Raw genomic sequence first — 19,167 nt, 5'->3', positions numbered from 1 at the left:
TTGATGATCGTATGCTAGAGTAGACAATTAATCTTAGGTACTAAGCCATGTCAGCACTTCAGCGTCTATTTAGCATTTGCACTCTTCTTCTAAGGACCACTTGAAAAACTTTTGGCAGACCATTTTTAAGATATTTCAGATTACATTATTTGCATCTAATCTGCCTTTTCATGCCAAGTACTTTCAAAGGCAAAATGTCTGCTGAGCTTTCCTCATACATAAAATGCAGTCTTGCAGTTTGTGTTGGAAAGACAAGACATTCATCATAAAGAACAAATAATTTCTTAATTCCATATTTGCCTCACAATACAGTGGTCTGCAGAAAAAGAGGGCCTCTAATTGCTTTTAAGTGGGCTTTGCTACTTGCCTTGCAGTGTCCTGATTAGGCTTAGCTTTCTTGTGAACTCGCTCAGTGTAAACAAACTATGTCAATGTTCTTTAGCTTTTAGCTTTGAAAGAACTACAATTACAAATTTTATTGCTCGGTGTTATAAGATGATGCTATCTCAAGAGATGGTGACAGTGAGTTAACAGATAGGTCCCCAAGGGTGTCTGGCCCAGACCTACAGACTCCCTTTTCCAAACAGAAACCAGCACAATTAAAGTCTTTCAAAATGATAAATCATTAAACTTGCATAGCCCAACTTTAATGCAATGTAATGAGATGCTTTCCCTTCACATGTTGCTACTAAAAACAATTTTCTGGTCTGTCTCTTTTCCCCTCCCTTTTTCTCTTTGTATTAAACTGATTCAGCAGTAGTACTTGTGGTTCACGGACTTTAAGAGACACGGCTGGGCTGATCATGAGGATATCCAAATAAATCAACTATACAGTAACGTGGAACTTGGAAAATCCTGTAGTCTGATAAGCCACCAAACACAAACATGCAACCCATTCATTTTAAGTTACAAAATAACTCTAGGGATTAAACTTGTCACAGGAAATTTAGGTGTAAAAAATCTTGTGGAATATCACAATGGGGGTGGAGAAGAATGCTACAAACAAACATAGTGCATGCATTCAAAGTTAATTTAGCTGATATAAGGTGCATTAATATAAAAGAATACTGGATGGCAAATAAGAATGATTATTGTATCCCTCTGTCTGACATGCCTGGAAGAAATAGGCTCATTGATGTACACAATCTCAAGTGGTTACTAGCAGACCTATTTAATTCACTCATAAGAATGCCAGAGATGTAAAAGCTATTGTTTGCTTTGGAAAGGCACGAGTCATTTAACCGTAAGATTATATGGAAGATCTTGAATGGGCAGAGTAAATCCCTTTCAGGGTAAGTTTATAATGTATCCAGTTAAATTCAGGAGACTACAGTAAAGCCTACTGATCAGGAACCTGGAATTGTAAAAAGTGATTGGACACCTTGGAATGGTTTCAGCAACCTCCTATTCCCAATTCCAGCAGTGGAGATACAGACACCATTTAGCATTTCTCTGCTTGCCTCAGGGAAAATTGCAGCCTCTTCTGTGCTCCTTTTCATGATCTCCCTACCCTCACATCAGCAGAGTAATGAGTCAGCCTCCTAAGCCCATGCAGGGCCAGTGCCACTAACTCCAAGCAGGTTCAGGAACTGGCTGCCTCTTTCCAGAATATACAGCTGCTTGAGCTGGGCTTTTGAATGCTGCTTAGTTCTCTAGCAGTGACAACCACAGCTCCCAGGGCCCTCCTGCTTACAGCAGCAGCATGAGACTCAGGCCATAGCACTCAGGCCTGTCTCTTCAATTGACTTACCCGAGGTCCAGGCATGCCCTGTCTTTTGTTGGCATCAACAGAATTGTACAGATCGGCAGCAGTAATGCAATAGCTATAGGGCTAGTGTAAGTGGCTACACTTTAAATTTAAAATGCCAAAGAACAATCCCACATCCAAAAGCCCAGCTTCAAATCAAAAAAACTGTGGAACTCTATACATCTTTACAAAATAATGAAAAATAAAAATAAATTGTCTCAATAATAACGCAACAATATTTTTTTAATGTATACGTTCATGTAGAGACCAACAGGAGGGAAAATGCCTCAGCAGTCACAGGTTGTTTGCTGTGGAATTCAAACTTTTGTCAAATCCACTCCGTCAGGAGGACCACAGCAGCCCATTAACTAAGACCAATCATTGGCAAAAACCTCCTGAAATGTTTTTTGAAATTTCAACACGTATATCAAAATGTGTTCAAATATCTTCTAAATCTTGCCTTTATCACAGAATTCTTACAGCAAAACATCAAAATCTATACACACTCAGCAGTGTAAGATCTCATAACTTTACGGCACTTAGCTTTGCTCTGTCTCAGACCCGATCCCAACGGGGACCCGTTTCACCAATGCTAGCTTCTTCAGGGGAAACTAGGGTTGTGGTAAGCTACACAGAAACAAAAGGAATGTAAAGCTTTCTGGCGAGTCAGGTTCCACTGACAATGAAGCTGCTGAAGAATTTTAAAAATACCTGCTAAGTCTGATAAAAAAAAAGGATTATGGGTTAGAATAGGTCTCCAACATCGATTAGATTGACTTGTTTTACAAACAGACTGGGAAAATGGACATATATAACGAAAATTGCAGCCAAAGGCCCTGGCTCTAAATCATTCACCCTTCTATCGTGTGCCAAATCAACGATAGATGCAAAATCTAAGCATCTCATGGATGTGATCATATGAGATGATCTTAAGGTGGCCAAACAGGTAGAAAAGACAATGGTGAGAGCTAGAGGGATGCTTAGGTGCATAGAGAAAAGAATGGCCAGTAGGAAAAAGGAGGTGATAAGTACATAACTATTGTCACACTGGGACATACCAAAGGTCCATCAAGCCCAGCATTCTGTTTCCTACAGTGGCCAATCCAGGTCACAAATACCTGGCAAATCCTGAAAAAGTTCAATACATTTTATGCTGCTTATCCAGAAATAGCAGTGGATTTTCCCCAAGTCAATTTAATAATGGTCTATGGACTTGTCTTTTAGGAAGCTGTCCAGACCTTTTTTAAACCCCACTAAGCTAACCTCCTTTACCATATTCTCTGGCAACAAATTCCAGAGTTTAATTACACATTGAGTGAAGAAAAGTTTCCCTGATTCGTATTAAATTTACCACTTTATAGCTTCATTGCATGCCCTCCAGTCCTAGTATTTTTGGAAAGAGTAAACAAACGATTCACGTCTACTCGTTCCACTCTACTCATTATTTTATAGACCTCTATCATATCTCCCCTCAGCCGTCTTTTCTCCAAGCTGAAGAGCCCTAGAAGCTTCAGCCTTTCCTCATAGGGAAGTCATCCCATCTCCTTTATCATTTCCATTGCCCTTCTCTGTACCTTTTCTAATTCCACTATATCTTTTTTGAAATGCGGCGACCAGAATTGAACACAATATTCAAGGTGCGGTTGCACCATGGACCGATACCAAGGCATTATAATGTCCTCACTTTTGCTTTTCCATTCCTTTCCTAATAATACCTAATAATGCCCTGTATAAGACTCTGGTGAGACCTCATTTAGAGTATTGTGTACAATTCTGGAGACCACACTTTCAAAAGGATATAAACAGGATGGAGTAAGTCCAGAGGGCAGCTACTAAAATGGTCAGCAGTCTTTATCAAAAAGCATATGGGGACAGACTTAAAGATCTCAATATGTATTCTTTATTAGAAAGGTGGGAGGGGGAGATATGATAGAGACGTTTAAATATCTATATGTCATAATGCACTGGAGGCAAGTCTCTTTCAATTAAAAGGAAGCTCTGGAATGAGGGGGAGTAGGTTGATGGTGAAAGGGGATGGACTTAGATGTAACCTGAAGAAATACTTCTTCATGGAAAGAGTAGTTAATTCATGGAACAGCCTTCCTATGGAGGTGGTGAAGACAAAAACTGTATCTGAATTCAAGAACGTTTAGGACAAGTAAGAATGGGCAGATTGATAGGCCATATGATATTTATTTGCCTTAATTTTTCTCTGTTTCTATGGATAAGAAGTTTATGTGTAATTTGAGAAGAGTGGCTAAATGTTTAGATTTAGAGAAGCGTAAACACAGGGAAATTGGAAAGAGTGTGGTAAATATCTGTGAGTCGTCGAGTCTTTGAATACTTCTGAGTCATCATCAAACTCTTTAGAATTGGATACAAAAGTGCAAAAAAAGATTTATTCTAACAATGAATGGCTTCCCTTTGAAAGGTTGTGTACAATATATCAATTACTTCACACTACTGTTGGTTACACTAACTCATTCTATTTATGCCTGGCTTAATGCTTCTGCAGTCAAAATATTACTGTCTGAGCCTACTTGCCTTACTCTTTGCAGGTCCTTTGCCTTTGGCCGGGTTTGAGATGGCCGGCCTCAATTTCCATTATCGGCGAAAACCAATGCCGGCCACCTCAAACCCGGCCATCTCTGACATTTGGCGGCCCCAACCGTATTATCAAAATGAAAGATGGCCGGCCATCTTTTTCAATAATACAGTTCGGGACTGCTCTTTGCGGCGCCGGCCATATAGATGGCCGCCGCCATTCGATTATGCCCCTCCACATTACTATCTACTGCCCTACATAGTATGTGACAAAAAGATACCAATATTGCACTAGAGTACAAACAATGGCAAGATTTATGGTACTATATGTTTAATAAAAACGGCAATGGAATTCAAACATGCGTGGGATAAACCCAAAGGAATCCTGTTTAGAAGGAATGGTTCCGCGGAATCTTAGCGGAGATTGGGTGGCGATGCTGGTAATTGGGAAACAAAATGGGAGCTGGGCAGACTTCTATGGTCTATGCCCTGATTGTGACTGAATAGATAGGGATGGGCTGGAGTGTAAATTTTAAGGGGCTTCAACGTTAGCTTCAGAACTTAGTACAAGAACAGTGCTGGGTAGACTTCAATGGTCTGTGCCCTGAGAAAGGCAAGGACAAATCAAACTTGGGTATACATATGGAGTATCACACACCATGTAAATGAGTTTATCTTGTTGGGCAGACTGAATGGACCGTACAGGTCTTTATCTACCGTCATTTACTATGTTACTATATGTTACTATGTAAGTCATTAAGGCCAATTTCAGTGGCTGAATCAGCATATTTTTTATGCACAGAGCCTTTTGTACTCCTCTCACACTATCCAAATTTAAAAAAAAGGGAGCTAGCAATATTTTTTGGTCATGTAATATCTCGATTGGTTCACTAGGTCATATGATTTACTACTGTCCTAATGTTCAATTGTTTTGGGATGCTGTATGGTCCCACTCCAGAGTATGTGCATTACTTCATCTTCAGGACACTTTCAGGCTCATTTTTGAAAGAGAAGGACATCCATCTTTTGACATAAAACGGAAGATGGACATCCTTCACTCAGAGGCGTCCAAATCGGTATAATCGAAACCCAATTTTGGATGTCTCCAACTGCAGTTCGTCGCAAAGACGTTCAAAGTTCAAGGGGGCGTGGCGGAGGCGTAGCAAAGGTGGGACTTGGGCATGCCTAACACTTGGATGTCTTTAACCCATAATTGAAAAAAACAAGGATGTTCCTGATGAACACTTGGACGTTTTCACCCGGACCTGTTTTTCTTACGAATAAGGCACAAAAAGGTGCCCGAAATAACCAGATGACCATCGAAGGGAATCAGGGATGACCTCCTGTTACTCCCCCAGTGGTCACTAACCCCCTCCCACCCTCAAAAAACATCTTTAAAAATATTTTGTGCGATAATCTCCTACATGTGTCATGTCAGTTACCGCCCAATTTTACTGTGCACCAGAAAATAAAATATATTTTCCGGTGCGTGTAGCAGACGAGCATAAAAAATGAAATTACCACCCAGTCATGCAGTAGCCAGGTGATAACTCCAAACTGATGCATGTTGGACATCCTTAAGCACCTACACGGCTTAGTAAAAGGGCCCCTCTGTGCTATTTAACCAGCCAGGAGCCGTTCTTGGCCAGTTAAATAGTGCTGAATATCGGCCAGACTGTCTCTATTAAAGCCTAGAATGATGATGTTAAGCTTTTTGATGAGTTCCAGTTCAGCAGTTTCATACAGTGTCCCTCTGAATTTCCTTTGCAGGAGCATGTCAATCTGTCAGATAGAGTGCCCTAGAAGGCTGAAAAATTCTACTGGTTTTTGAGTGTTGCTATTTCTAATGTTGGATTTGTGTTTGTCGTTTTTGCAAGAGCATTGCAAGCCAGAAATGTGACCTGTGCAACACACCCCCTCCCACTTGCATCATTCCGGTAAGGGAAGCCAATGGACAGGGTGCAAGTTTAGCACCCCAGCTTCCTTTGCACCCTGTGCAGCCACACATAGCTAGTTATGACCCTGCATTTTTCTTTACCTCTGACTTCCTGGTAAGTCATATGACAAACTGGTCCTAGCAGATCACTCAGGGGCCTTTTTACTAAAGAGTTCGTGTGCAGCAACAGGCTTGCCATTTGCCAATCCGGAATTATCACCAGGCTACCGCAGGAGCCCCGTAGTGGTTCCCACCCCCAGCATGCACCATTTCTGTTGCTACAAAAATATTTTCTATTTTGTAGCGACGGTGCTTACCCGGCAATAATCAAACTGCGCCATGCACTTCCCGATTACTGCCGGGTTAGAGCGAGAGCCCTTACTGCCACATCAATGGGTGGCAATAGGTGCTCCCCCCCCCCCTGAAATGGCCGCACTTACCGCATGACATTTCTCTTTCAGACCAAAAGATGGCCTTTTACCCACTGCGGTAAAAGGGGGCCTCCTTGCGTGTCAAAAACACGCTCTGATGCTAGCACAGGCCCTCTTTTACCACAGCTTAGTGAAAGGACCCCTCAGTGGTGTAAAACAGCTGTCTTCCCTTCATTAGTGCAGATTCTGGGCCTTCCCACTGCACCTCTTGGCTATGTATCTATGACCTATGTTCAGGCCAGGTGATTTGAAACAAACTACCACTCCTTCTTCCCTTTTCATTATCCAAATCCTTTCTCTGTGTTCCAGTTGGTTCCCAATATCAAGTGAAACAGAGCCAAAGCACAGTTTGTCGAGTCCTGGCCATCTTTGGGAGTGGCAGTATCCAGTAGCTACATAGGAGCATTATCCCAGCTGCAAACCTTTGATATGCCTAAATACTTACAAGTATCAGGTAAGAGGGGAAGAGGAAGGGAAATGGGACTTGATATACCACCTTTCTGTGGTATTTTGCAACTACATTCAAAGCGGTTTACATATATACAGGTACTTATTATGAACCTGGGGCAATGGAGGATTAAGTGACTTGCCCACAGTCACAAGGAGCTGCAGTGGGAATCGAACCTAGTTCCCCAGGATCAAAGTCCATTGTACTAACCACTAGGCTACTCCTCCAGTCCTATACTGTACTTAAATAAGGAACAGAATGTAATACATATAAACACAAAAGTCTGAAAGAAAACAATTTCATGTATAGAACCGAAAAAGATGCCTTCATTCAAGGACATATCAAACTTTATTTCAGAGGCTATCTGCTTCATAGTACAAAACACATCTCCTAAAGATCTACCCATGGGACAAGTGCCTTTTTGTATCAGCATCTGTATCATCTCAGCTAATATATCCACAATCAGGAAGCCATCTGATAAAATGCATGAATCCAAGGGAGTGAACTTTCTGGCAAGGACACTGCCCAAGTTTAGTTGGTCTGAGTCAGCACTATAATTATTCTATCCACACAGCATCACTCTCTATATACTTTACAATGCTGGACTGAGTTCAAAACAAATAGTGGTGGTAACAGGCCAGAAAAATGAAGTTCCCCTCAAATCTCTTTGGTACATCTTCTTCCCACAATAGGCAAACACTGTTCTCTATGCTACAAGTGGTCCAAGAATAATCTCTGAAAGCAACAGCAAATCAGCTGGCATTGGTCAGTTCACTTCATAATAACCAGATTTATCTCTTTTTACTGTAGCCAGCTTTTATGGGGTCAGATTAAAGTAAACAATCAAACAAATATGAACACTAAAACAAGTTCAATTTAACAACTTTTCAATAACATCTCAGTTTCTTTTCCCAGCTTCCTTTCTGCCTTTGTTATATTACAAGTATAACTGAATTTTTTTTCTACTACAACAAATCAACATTTTGTTTTGAAAATATAGGGTAAATGTGCTTTTGATGTACTAATGAATTTTACAGGTCTCATTTAGGTTGCAGTTTAAGAACCTTTACATGTAGGTCTTTTAAAGGGATAGCTACTATGCTGCAGTAAAAAATAAAAAAGCATGGCTTAATGTACCGCAGGAGTTACTAACCTGCAGTAACGCAGGTAAATGAATAACAGAATTTGTGTTCAATCTCAAAAAGCTGGTATTATTTTTCCTCACTTTAAGAATTTGGCCACTTAAGGGGCTAGAGATTTTAAAATATTTGCAGACAATCCCCTTTCCAACAAAGTCCCTCCTGATCGGATCTCTTCCCAATACACACCCTACTGCCTACAGTCCCACCCCCCCCCCCCCCCCCATTTTCCTGCCTCCTTTATGTAACAAGTATATTTGAGTGGAGGAGTGGCCTAATGGTTACTCTAGCGGATTGTAGACTGGGGAACTGGGTTCAGTTCCTGCTGTTGCCTGATGGTCACCAGTAGGTTGAGATCATGGGGAACCAGGTTCACTTCCCTCTGCAGTTGCATGTGACCCTGGGCAAGTCACTTAACCCTCCATTGTGCCAGGTACAACAGTAATACAATGTACTACTCAGACTGTGAGCCCACTGGGGACAGACATAGTACCTATAAAATGAAACTGTAAACTGCTTAGGTATAAGTAGTATATAAATACTGAAATGAATGAATTTATTTGTCTAATGCAACAAATTGGCTAACTCCTGACCCCTAGGCATCTAAGTTCATAATAACATCAATCAATCAATCAATTCCTAGCAATAAGGTCAAGATCATATGCCCTTATTTGGGAAGTTTGACCCTTAGCAATAGTGCCATACCTTAGGAGGTAGAAGGGGTTTGGGGATCATTCCTATGCCTTCCAATAGACACTAGAGATAGGCCTAGTAGGTCAAGGGTGATTAGGATGGGGGTTTCTTCAGGGGAGTGGGGTGGGGGGCTATTCTGTGGGGAGTTGAGCTGTTCTAGGGTGAAGATTCTCTTTGGGGGTTGAAGGGGTAGTGGGCTATCTATTGTATAAGGGTTTCTTATTGAGGGGTATTTGTTGGCAGGGTAAGTATTGCCATACTGGGACAGACCGAAGGTCCATCAAGCCCAGCATCCTGTTTCCAACAGTGACCAATCCAGGTCACAAGTATCTGGCAAGATCACAAAATAGTACACTACATTTTATGCTGCTTATACTAGAAATAAACAGTGGATTTTCCCCAAGTCATTTTAATAATGGCATATGGACGTTTAGGAAGAAATCCAACCTTTTTAAACCTCGCTAAGCTAACTGCTTTTACCACATTCTCTGGCAACGAATTCCAGAGTTTAATTACATATTGAGTGAAGAAATATTTTCTTTGATTCATTTTAAATTTACTACTTTTAGTTTCATTGTGTGCCCCCTAGTCCTAGTATTTTTGGAAAGTGTGAACAAGCAATTCACATCCACCAGTTCCATTCCACTCATAGTGGAGAGATTAAATGAATTCTTTGCATCGGTCTTCATCGAGGAAGATGTGGGAGAGTGATCAGTGCAAGAAATGGTATTAAATGCTGACACGTCAGAGAAACTCTGTAAACCTGGAAGATGTAATGGGGCAATTGACAAATTGAAGAGTAGCAAATCACCAGGACTGGATGGTATACATCCCACAGTATTGGTAGAATTGAAAAATGAACTTGCAGGACTATTGTTAGTAATATGTAATTTATCTTTAAAATCAAGCATGGTACCGGAAGATTGGAGGGTGGGCAATGTAACGCCGATTTTTAAAAAGGGTTCCAGAGGTGATCCGGGAAATTACAGACCAGTGAGCCTGAAGTCGGTAGAGACTATTATAAAGAGCAAAATTACAGAGCATTTTAAAAAGCATGGATTAATGAGACAAAGCCAATCTATTACATTTCTTTTAAGGAGTGAACAAATGTGGATAAAGGTGAGCCGGTCGATATTGTGTATATGGATTTTAAAACGGCATTTGACAAAGTACCGTATTTTTCAGACTATAAGACACACCGGACCATAAGACACACCTAGGTTTTAGAGGAGGGAAATAGGAAAAAAAATTTTCGACTATAAGACCCACTTTTTCCCTCCTCTAAAACCTAGGTGAGTTTTATGGTCCGGTGCGTCTTGTCCGAATGCAGGGCCCCCGATCTCTCCATTTTCCAGAGCCCCCCTCCCTCCATTTTGCAAGGTCCCCCCTCCCTCGGTTTTGCAAGGTCCCCCCTCCCTCCCTCCCTTGCTCCATTTTGCAAGATCCCCCCTTTCTCCCTCCAAATTTTAAAAGTTTTACCTGGTCGTGGTCAGGGCAGCAAAAAGCATGCACGCTGGGCGCGGCAGTCTTCCGTTCTGATGTCTCTCTCTGCTCAGAGCTGAGAGAGACATCAGAACGGAAGACTGACGCGCCCAGCGTGTATCTTTTTGCTGCCCCGACCATGACCAGGTAAAACTTTTAAAATTTGGAGGGAGAAAGGGGGGACCTTGCAAAACGAAGTGAGGGAGGGAGGGACCTTGCAAAACGAAGTGAGGGAGTGAGGGAGGGACCTTGCAAAACGGAATTACGGTGCTTTTAAAACTATGTTCGGACTATAAGACGCACCCCCCATTTTCCTCCCAAATTTTGGGGGAAAAGTGTGTCTTATAGTCCGAAAAATACGGTACTTCATGAAAGACTCCAGAGGAATTTGTAAAGTCATGGGATAGGAGGTAGTGTTCTACTGTGGATTAAAAGCTGGTTAAAGGATAGAAAACAGAGAGTAGTGTTAAATGGTCAGTATTCTCAATGGAGAAGGATAGATAGTGGGGTTCTGCAAGGGTCTGTGTTGTGACCGCTGCTTTTAAACATATTTATAAATGATCTAGGTATGGTAATAACTAGTGAGGTAATTAAATTTGCTGACAACACAAAGTTATTCAAAGTTGTTAAATCTCAAGAGGATTGTGAAAAATTGTAAGACGACCTTACGAGACTGGGAAACTGGGCATCCAAATGGCAGATGATGTTTAATGTGAGCAGGTGAAAAGTGATGCATGTGGGAAAGAGGAACGCAAACTATAGCTATGTGATGTAAGGTTCCACGTTAGGAGTCACCGACCAGGAAAAGGATCTAGGAATTATCATTGAAGATACTTTGAAACCCTCTGCTCAGTGTGCTGTGGCGGCAAAGAAAGCAAATAGAATGTTAGGTATTATTAGGAAAGGAATGGAAAATAAAAATGAGGATGTTATAATGCCTTTGTATTGCTCCATGGTGTGACTGCACCTTGTATTCTGTGTGCAATTCTGGTCAAAAAAGATATAGTGGAATTAGAAAGGTACATAGAACAGCGACGAAAATGATAAAGGGGAAGGGACGACTTTCCTATGAGGAAAGGTTGAAATTGCTTGGTCTCTTCAGCTTGGAGAAAAGACGACTGAGGGGAGATATGATAGAGTTATATAAAATAATGAGTAGAATGGAACGGGTAGACATGAATCGCTTGTTTACTCTTTCCAAAAATACTAGGACAGGACTATGGGGCACACATTGAAATTACAAAGTAGAAAATTTAAAACGAATTAGAGAAAATATTTCTTCACTCAATGTGTAATTAAATTCTGAAATTTGTTGCCAGAGAATGTAATAAAAGCAGTTAGCTTATCAGGGTTTAAAAAAGGTTTGGCTCTCTTCCTAAAAGAAAAGTCTTATGTACTTATGACATGTATTTATGTACTCCAATGGTAATAGGGGTAGGCATGCTAGCAGCTTGATGTTTCTGGGGAGGAAAAGCTAGCAGTGTTTTTCCATGAATAGCAAAGCTTGCAAGTTTAAATGCAAGGCTACATTATTCAATTTGCATGATAATGAAGATCCTTTGCAGTAAAATAATATGCATTATTACATATTATTTAGCAAAAATCCTGTATTGTTCCCTTCTGACATTAGTATCTACCCCCTTCATGCCATGCACGTCTGTGAGGTCTTCCAACTGGAAAGATTCTTCCTTCATTTGTAATCAAATTGGAGTCCTTTCAACATTCTGCATTTACCTACTTTATGCCATGTTTGGTGAATGTGGGTCCATTGATTATAAATTAAGAATTGAATTATTTGACATTTTGAAAGTAATTGCAGATTTGGTTATTCATTCATGCTTTCCTAGGATGACTTGCTCACTTGTTTGAGTTAGCTTATCCAGTTGCTGCTTATTATTTACTGTGTATTATTTTGATCATCATTTATGGTAATGTGGTAATGTGAAGTGGAATATCTTTTTTTTATCTCTCATTTCCCTTTAAGGTCTCCTCACCGCTCTCAGCCCTTATCAGCTATTCTATATTTTTGTATTTGTTGAAAGATTTACCCCAGTAGCCTTATAATTCCTACTTACATTTTTATACAGTATCTGATGTGTTATAAATGATGATGTAATCAGCAGGAGACATCAGTCAGACTGCATTGCAAGCGAAAGGGATTTGATATACTGCTTTTCTGTGGTAACAATCAAAGCGGTTTACATACTATATACAGGTACTTATTTTGTACCATTGCTGTCAATTCAGAGCACCTAGAAACAGAGCTACAGGGAAGAAAACAGAGAAGGAGAAAGCTATGAATGCTGTCTATGAAATTACTGCTCTACCCCCTCCATTACCAGAAAGTACAAGAAAGAGTATGAGGGAAGAATAAGTAAGCTGAGTCAGGAAGTCTGAAATGTGTAAAACTTCAGGACTTCTTTTGAAATGAAGTAGGCTGAAGAGGAACTGTCAACCAGTCAAAACTTCGACCTGTCTCTAGGGGCAAGAAAGCTTAATTATACAACACTATTTGGTCTGATGCGTAGTGAACTCAGGTCTTCACAAAAATGTAACATCAGCTGCAGATCTACATCACTGCAAGTACTCAAGGAAGTTATTGTTTATACTATAAATGCTTTCATGGCAGGTGCTCTTGGCTCACTGTTTGGCTCCTACTAATGTCATGAAGTCATCAACATTTCAGGAAATCAGGCATACAGACAATTATTTAAGAAAAGTACATTCTCCAAGAGGCCCTTTTACTAATCAACAGTAGAGTTAACACACGGGTAATGCATGCCAAATCGGCACTACTGCAGGGGTAGCATGGGCGCCCTGTGGTAGTTCTGGCACCCACAATCCAGCTTGAATGAAGTTTCAAACTACAGGCCTGTAGCCTCTATCCCACTGGTAGTTAAAGTAATGGAAGGTCTGGTTGCCCAACAACTCATGAACTATCTTAACTCTGTCTTGATACAGCTGCCAATCAGGTTTCAAGTCCTCTTACAGCACCGAAACAGTCCTAACAACGCTTATTGCAAACTTCAGAAAAGAGCTAAGTAAAGGCAGAAAGATCATCATCATCTTACAATTTGATATGTCCAGCGCTTTTGATTCAGTGGACCATGACATTCTGCTCAATCTGTTAGATAATATTGGTATATCCGGCAATGTTCTTCAATGGTTCAAGGGCTTTCTCACCTCTAGATTCTACCAAGTAAAGCAATCAGGCCTCATCTCAGCTCTCTGGTCCCCTAATTGTGGAGTGCCACAAGGCTCTCCTCTCTCCCTTGTCCTGTTTAATATAAAGATGGCACCTCTAGGTTATCTACTTGAATCAAATGGTTTCAACTGTTTCATGTATGCCGATGTTGTTACAGTCTATGTCGCTTTTCACAAAGATATGAAGAAATCTTAACCAATATAAAATCAGGCCTAGAGCTAATGGAATCATGGGCAAACAATTTCAAACTGAAACTTAGAGAGAAAACGAAATTCATAATACTAACAAATCCTCACCAATCAATTACTTCTTCTACTTTTACTATTATCAACTTATCCACTGGAGCATAATTTGAAAATCCTGGGAATAATAATTGATCAACATCTCTCATTTGAACAAGTATCCAAATTAGAGTCTAATATATTCAAATATTATAGAAACTAAAAAGATTAAGACCTTATTTTCAAAACACAATTTTCAGATCATTAACTCAGTCCTTGGTACTATCAAAATTTGATTACCGTAATGTGGTTTATGTAGTACTTAAGACCTCACTAATCAGAAAATTACAAACTGCTCAAAACACAGCTGCTACCCGATACTTCAAAGCGACCCCGCTTCTACTCAAGCTATACTGGCTAGCTATTAATTCACACATTACTTTCAAATTATGTTCATTCACCCATCAAATAGTTTATGGTTCATCCCCATCTTAAATGCAGAATCTTATAGAGCTATCAAAAGCAATGCTAAAAAAATCATCCAGAGACTTTCTTGTATTATACTTCCTTCAATGTAAGAAAATCAAATATAAAACTATCCATAATGCTGGATTTTCATACCAAAGTACAACCAGATGGAACTCTTTGCCCAAACAATTCCATCAAACTATTGAAACTATTGAAAACTCACTTGATAAGATCGCCCTCTAACAACAGAAATAACTAACCCTCTAACTAAACTTGCAATAACAACTCTGTCCATATTCACATTCTATCCTATGTATTACAAATATGTTATATGATCAGGATTTGATGTTATGCTGTTATTATTTATTTTGTGTGTGTATATATATATATATATATATATATATATATATATACTGTATATATATATATATATATATATATATATATAGTTCTTTTTAATCAGAGCACCTTATCAATTCTACTTTTGTTGTATTGTGAGCCACATTGAACTTGAATCCTATTTGAGTTAATGTGGGGTATAAATTTCATAAATAAATAAATAATGTGCACCCCTATTGTTCAGCTATCCAGGGCATAGTCTAGACAGCCTCCTAAACCACCTCAAAGTGGAGTTACAGTTAAGCAAGCCCTGCAGGCAGAGGATGGCCCCTCAGCTAGCAGGTAGGCCTCTAGGAGTCTTTCTTCTCACTTGAGTTTATTTTGCTGCTCACCAAGCCTTTGCCTCCTGTTTCTAAAGGAGGCTTCTTGTCTTCAAGAGGCTCTACATAATTTCCTGGTGCTCATGCTTGCTCATTGGTTTATGAGAACCTTTCCTTTCCTCTGGAGTGCTCTCTGAGTTCATTCTTCAGCTGCATCAGTTTGTTCACATAGATCACTGTTACCTTTTATAGGCTCCTTCTCTTCACCTGGAGTGGAGGAGTAGCCCAGTGTTTGGAGCCAGGAAACCCCAGTTCAACTCCCACTTCTGATTAACAGTGGAAGAGTAGCTTAATGGTTAATGAAGTGGTTTGAGAATCTGGGGAGATGGGTTTGATTTTCATCCTGGGCAAGTCACTTAACCTCCATTACCCTGGGTACAAAACTTAGTTTGTGACCCACTAGGGACAGTGAAAGTGCCTGGAAATTATTTATTTATTTAATTTATAGCAGCATCTATATCCCACCTTTTCCAAACATGTTCACATGTTAGTTTCGATGTGGCTTACAAAGTTAATTCATGGAGGTAGAGAAATGCATTTTAAGAGAATAGATGGGAGAGTAGAGAATTAGGAGGTAGGTCAAGTAAGGAAGAGAGGGGGGTGGGCAGTTGTAAACTGCCTTGTTTGTTCTTATTTATTTATTTATTTACTTATTTGTTTATTTTAAATACTTATAGCCCGCTTAATCCAAATTGTTCTAGGTGGCTTACAAATAAAACATTCATAATAAGAACATAAGTGTTGCCATAGTGGGACAGACCAAAGGTCCATCAAGCCAAGCCAAGCCAAGCCAAGCCAAGCATCAAGCCAAGCATCCTGTTTCCAACAGTGATGCAAGTACCTGGCAACAGGGGCGTAGCCACGGGTGGGCCTGGGTGGGCCTAGGCCCACCCAGTTTGTGTTCAGGCCCACCCAGCAGAGCACCTTCGTTTGAACGGCAGCAGGCTGAGCTCCCCCCGATCCTGCATCTGCCTCCCTCTGTCCCACTGCATAGCTTCCCAGACACTACCTACCTACCGCCGCCATGATCCTCCCGTTTTAGCAGCAGCGCGGACCAGCGGTAGCGATTCATGCTGCTGCTGCTTCGTTCTAACCCAGAAGCGTCTCCTCTGCAGCGTCCCGCCCCCATTATTACAACTTCCTGTTTCTGCTGGAGCAGGACACGGGCGCTCGGCAGAGGAGACGCTTCCGGGTTAGAACGAAGCAGCAGCAGCATGAATCGCTACCACTGCTGCTGAAATGGGAGGTACATGCTGGATCGTGGTGGTGGTAGGTAGGCAGCGTCTGGGAAGCGCTGCAGTGGGACAGAGGGAGGGAGATGCAGGATCGGAGCTCAGCCTTTTAAGGGTGGTGCCCCATTGAAGAGAGGGAGAGTTGGGGGGAGGTCTCCATAAGATAGATGCTGCATGGGGGGGCATGAGGTGGAGAGGGGCAAGAGAGAGAGAATTGTGGGACATAGGGTAGAGAGGGGTAAGAAAGTTAAAAATCTTGCATGGGGAGGGGAGAGGGACAAGAGAGGGAGAAATGTTGGACATAGGGGGTAGTGGGGAGGGAGAGATGGTAAATGTTGAACAGGGGGTGGTGAGGAGGAGAAGATAGATGGTGAAAAATTGGGCATGATGGTGGAGGGCAGGAAGAGATATTGTAGGGGGAAGTGAGAGATGTTGGATGGGGCACAAGGGAGAGGCAGAAATGTTGGACATGGCACGGCAGTGGAAGGGAGGAAGAGAGAAAATGCTGCATGGGGGGAGGGGGGAAGAGAAGTGTTAGACCCATGGCACAAGAGAGGGAGAAATGGTAGAACGTGGGAGAGAGGGAGATATATTGGACCTGGGGGTGAATGAGAGGGAGAGAAAAACACAGGAGGTGGAGAGGGAAGAAAGGAGGAGATGTTGGATTCAGGAGCAGAAGGGTGATGGAGAGATGCTGGACAGTGGGAGTGAGGGAAGAGAGAGGGAGAAATGTTGGAACATGGGGGCGAGGGCAGGAGGGAAGAGAGATGTAAGGCTACAAGAGTGGGGTGGGGAGAAAGAGGGAGCAGATGCTGGGCTACAAGGGTGGAGGGAAGGAAGATGGTGGAACCATGTGGGAGAGGCCAGGAAGGAGAGGAAGAGAGTGGCAAGGAAATAAATAAAAAGATAGTGATTACAGAGGATAGAAATATGGTAATGAAAGGGAATGGAGGGCTGAGGAAGGAGTGAGATGGGGAAATGGAAAAGCTAGTAGGTGAGAGAAAAGATGAAAATCTGATAGGTAGCTGTAAACTAAAAAGGAGGAGAACAGTGAGAGGGTGAAATTTGAGTTGACAGCAAGGCAGAAAGAAGAAAAAAGAGAGGAAAGAGCTAAAAATAAGAAGTCAATATGTCAGAAGCATGTGTAGTGAAGTTAAAAGAAGACAAATGGACAGCAGCCACTTGAAAGAGAATTAGAAGATGACAGACAGGAAAGCAGAAAAGAAGCTGCAGCCAACATGGTAGAAAAATACAATGTCCAGACCACAAAGGTAGAAAACAGTGTATTTTGAATGTTTTAAATGGAATATGTTGGCTTTGGGAAATCTACATAGCAAATGTGTTTGTATCGTGTTCAGGAGAAAGGAAATGCATTTCTGTTTTTATTTCTCCAGTGTTGAAGTACATGCTAAGTTTAACTTTTTTGGGGTTCCGAGTTCAATTTTTGTCTAAATATTTTTATTTCTGATACGCGATCCCATGTTCTGTATTTGGTGAGGGTCTATTGGTGTGACAGTAATGGCAGGTTGGGAAATTGGAGGGAAGGCAGGGAGGAGAGGAGATCAGGGAGGGGGCCCTAGCATGTCTAACACCAGTTCTGACCCTTGCTGTATAGCTTGTAGGGATCCCAAGCCTCCCCAGCTGAGGACTTCCTTCAAAGACGGCCATATCTTCCTTCTACCAAGCTCTGCAGTCAGTGACAGCATGCTTGAGTCACCGACAGCTAAGCACGCATAGGGTGCTGGCATCAGTGGCTTAAGGATGTTGCTACTGCCTGTCAAGTTTGTTAAAAGGGAGTTCTGGCCACCTTCAGAGAAAGTCTTCAGCTGACAGAGTTTGAGGATCCTTATTAGCTAATGTATTTATATTTTGCGGTAGGGCAGGGCAGAGAAAATATTGTGCTCACCCACTTTGGGCTCAGGCCCATCCAAAATTGGCTATCTGGCTACACCACTGCCTGGCAAGATCCCAAAACAGTACAATACATTTTATGCTGATTCACATGAATTCCTGGAATATCCTTGGCTGATTTCAACCCAACCAGCTAGCACCAAATATCGTCTTGGCCGGTCAAGTTGAAACCAGCCAAAAATAAACCAGATACTCAATGCTGGTCACCGGAAATGGCCCAGCATTGAATATCCAGGCTCAGTGTCAACTGAAGGAGGCAGCCCAGCTACCTCCCACGGCCTGAATATCGTCCCCAGTGGTTTTTCACGCTTGCATATGAAATTTGTTTGCCAGGTCCAGGGCAGTGTTGATGGGTTGCTCAAAAGGATTTCCTGCTCTTTTTGCAATTTAAATCCCTCTATTCTCTCTTTTTTTTTTTTTGCCAGACAGAACAGCATTTGCAACTTTAAAACACATGCAGGAAGTAACAGCGAAAATGTGCACACATCCGAACGTAAATGAAAGCTGCCAGCACACATCTGCGGCTGCCATCCTGTGCATCATTATGAGCCTCGCAAAAAGTGTTATAGGCATGTCATTCTTGCTAGGCTAATATCACTTGCACAGTAACAGCCACAGATGTGTGCTGACAACCCCCGCTTTTTGTGGACATGGGTACAAGAAGCTATGCTTATGCTCAACCCTTGTGTGCATGTGCCTGGTAGACCTCCTTGGAGGTGGATAACATTTGTATAACATTGCTTTCTGCATGGCATAGTTTTGAGCTTGCAGTAAAAGCTGGACACTCAACCATCCACATGTGGCTCTACTGTGTGGCTTTCTGTATCAACTTCTAAGTTAGCAAATATGTCTTCAGAGACAGATTAAACATAGTCTGGCCAATATTCACCGCTATTAAACTGGCCACGAATGGCTCCTGGCCCATCAATTAGCACAAACAATAACAAAAACAAAATAACCAATAAAACAGATACAAATAGCATCATCATGT

Source organism: Microcaecilia unicolor, chromosome 3 (genome assembly GCF_901765095.1).
Source record: "Microcaecilia unicolor chromosome 3, aMicUni1.1, whole genome shotgun sequence".
NCBI classification, from domain to species: Eukaryota; Metazoa; Chordata; class Amphibia; order Gymnophiona; family Siphonopidae; genus Microcaecilia; species Microcaecilia unicolor.
The sequence above is the reverse complement of the archived record's forward strand: the minus strand, read 5'-3'. Positions refer to the sequence as shown.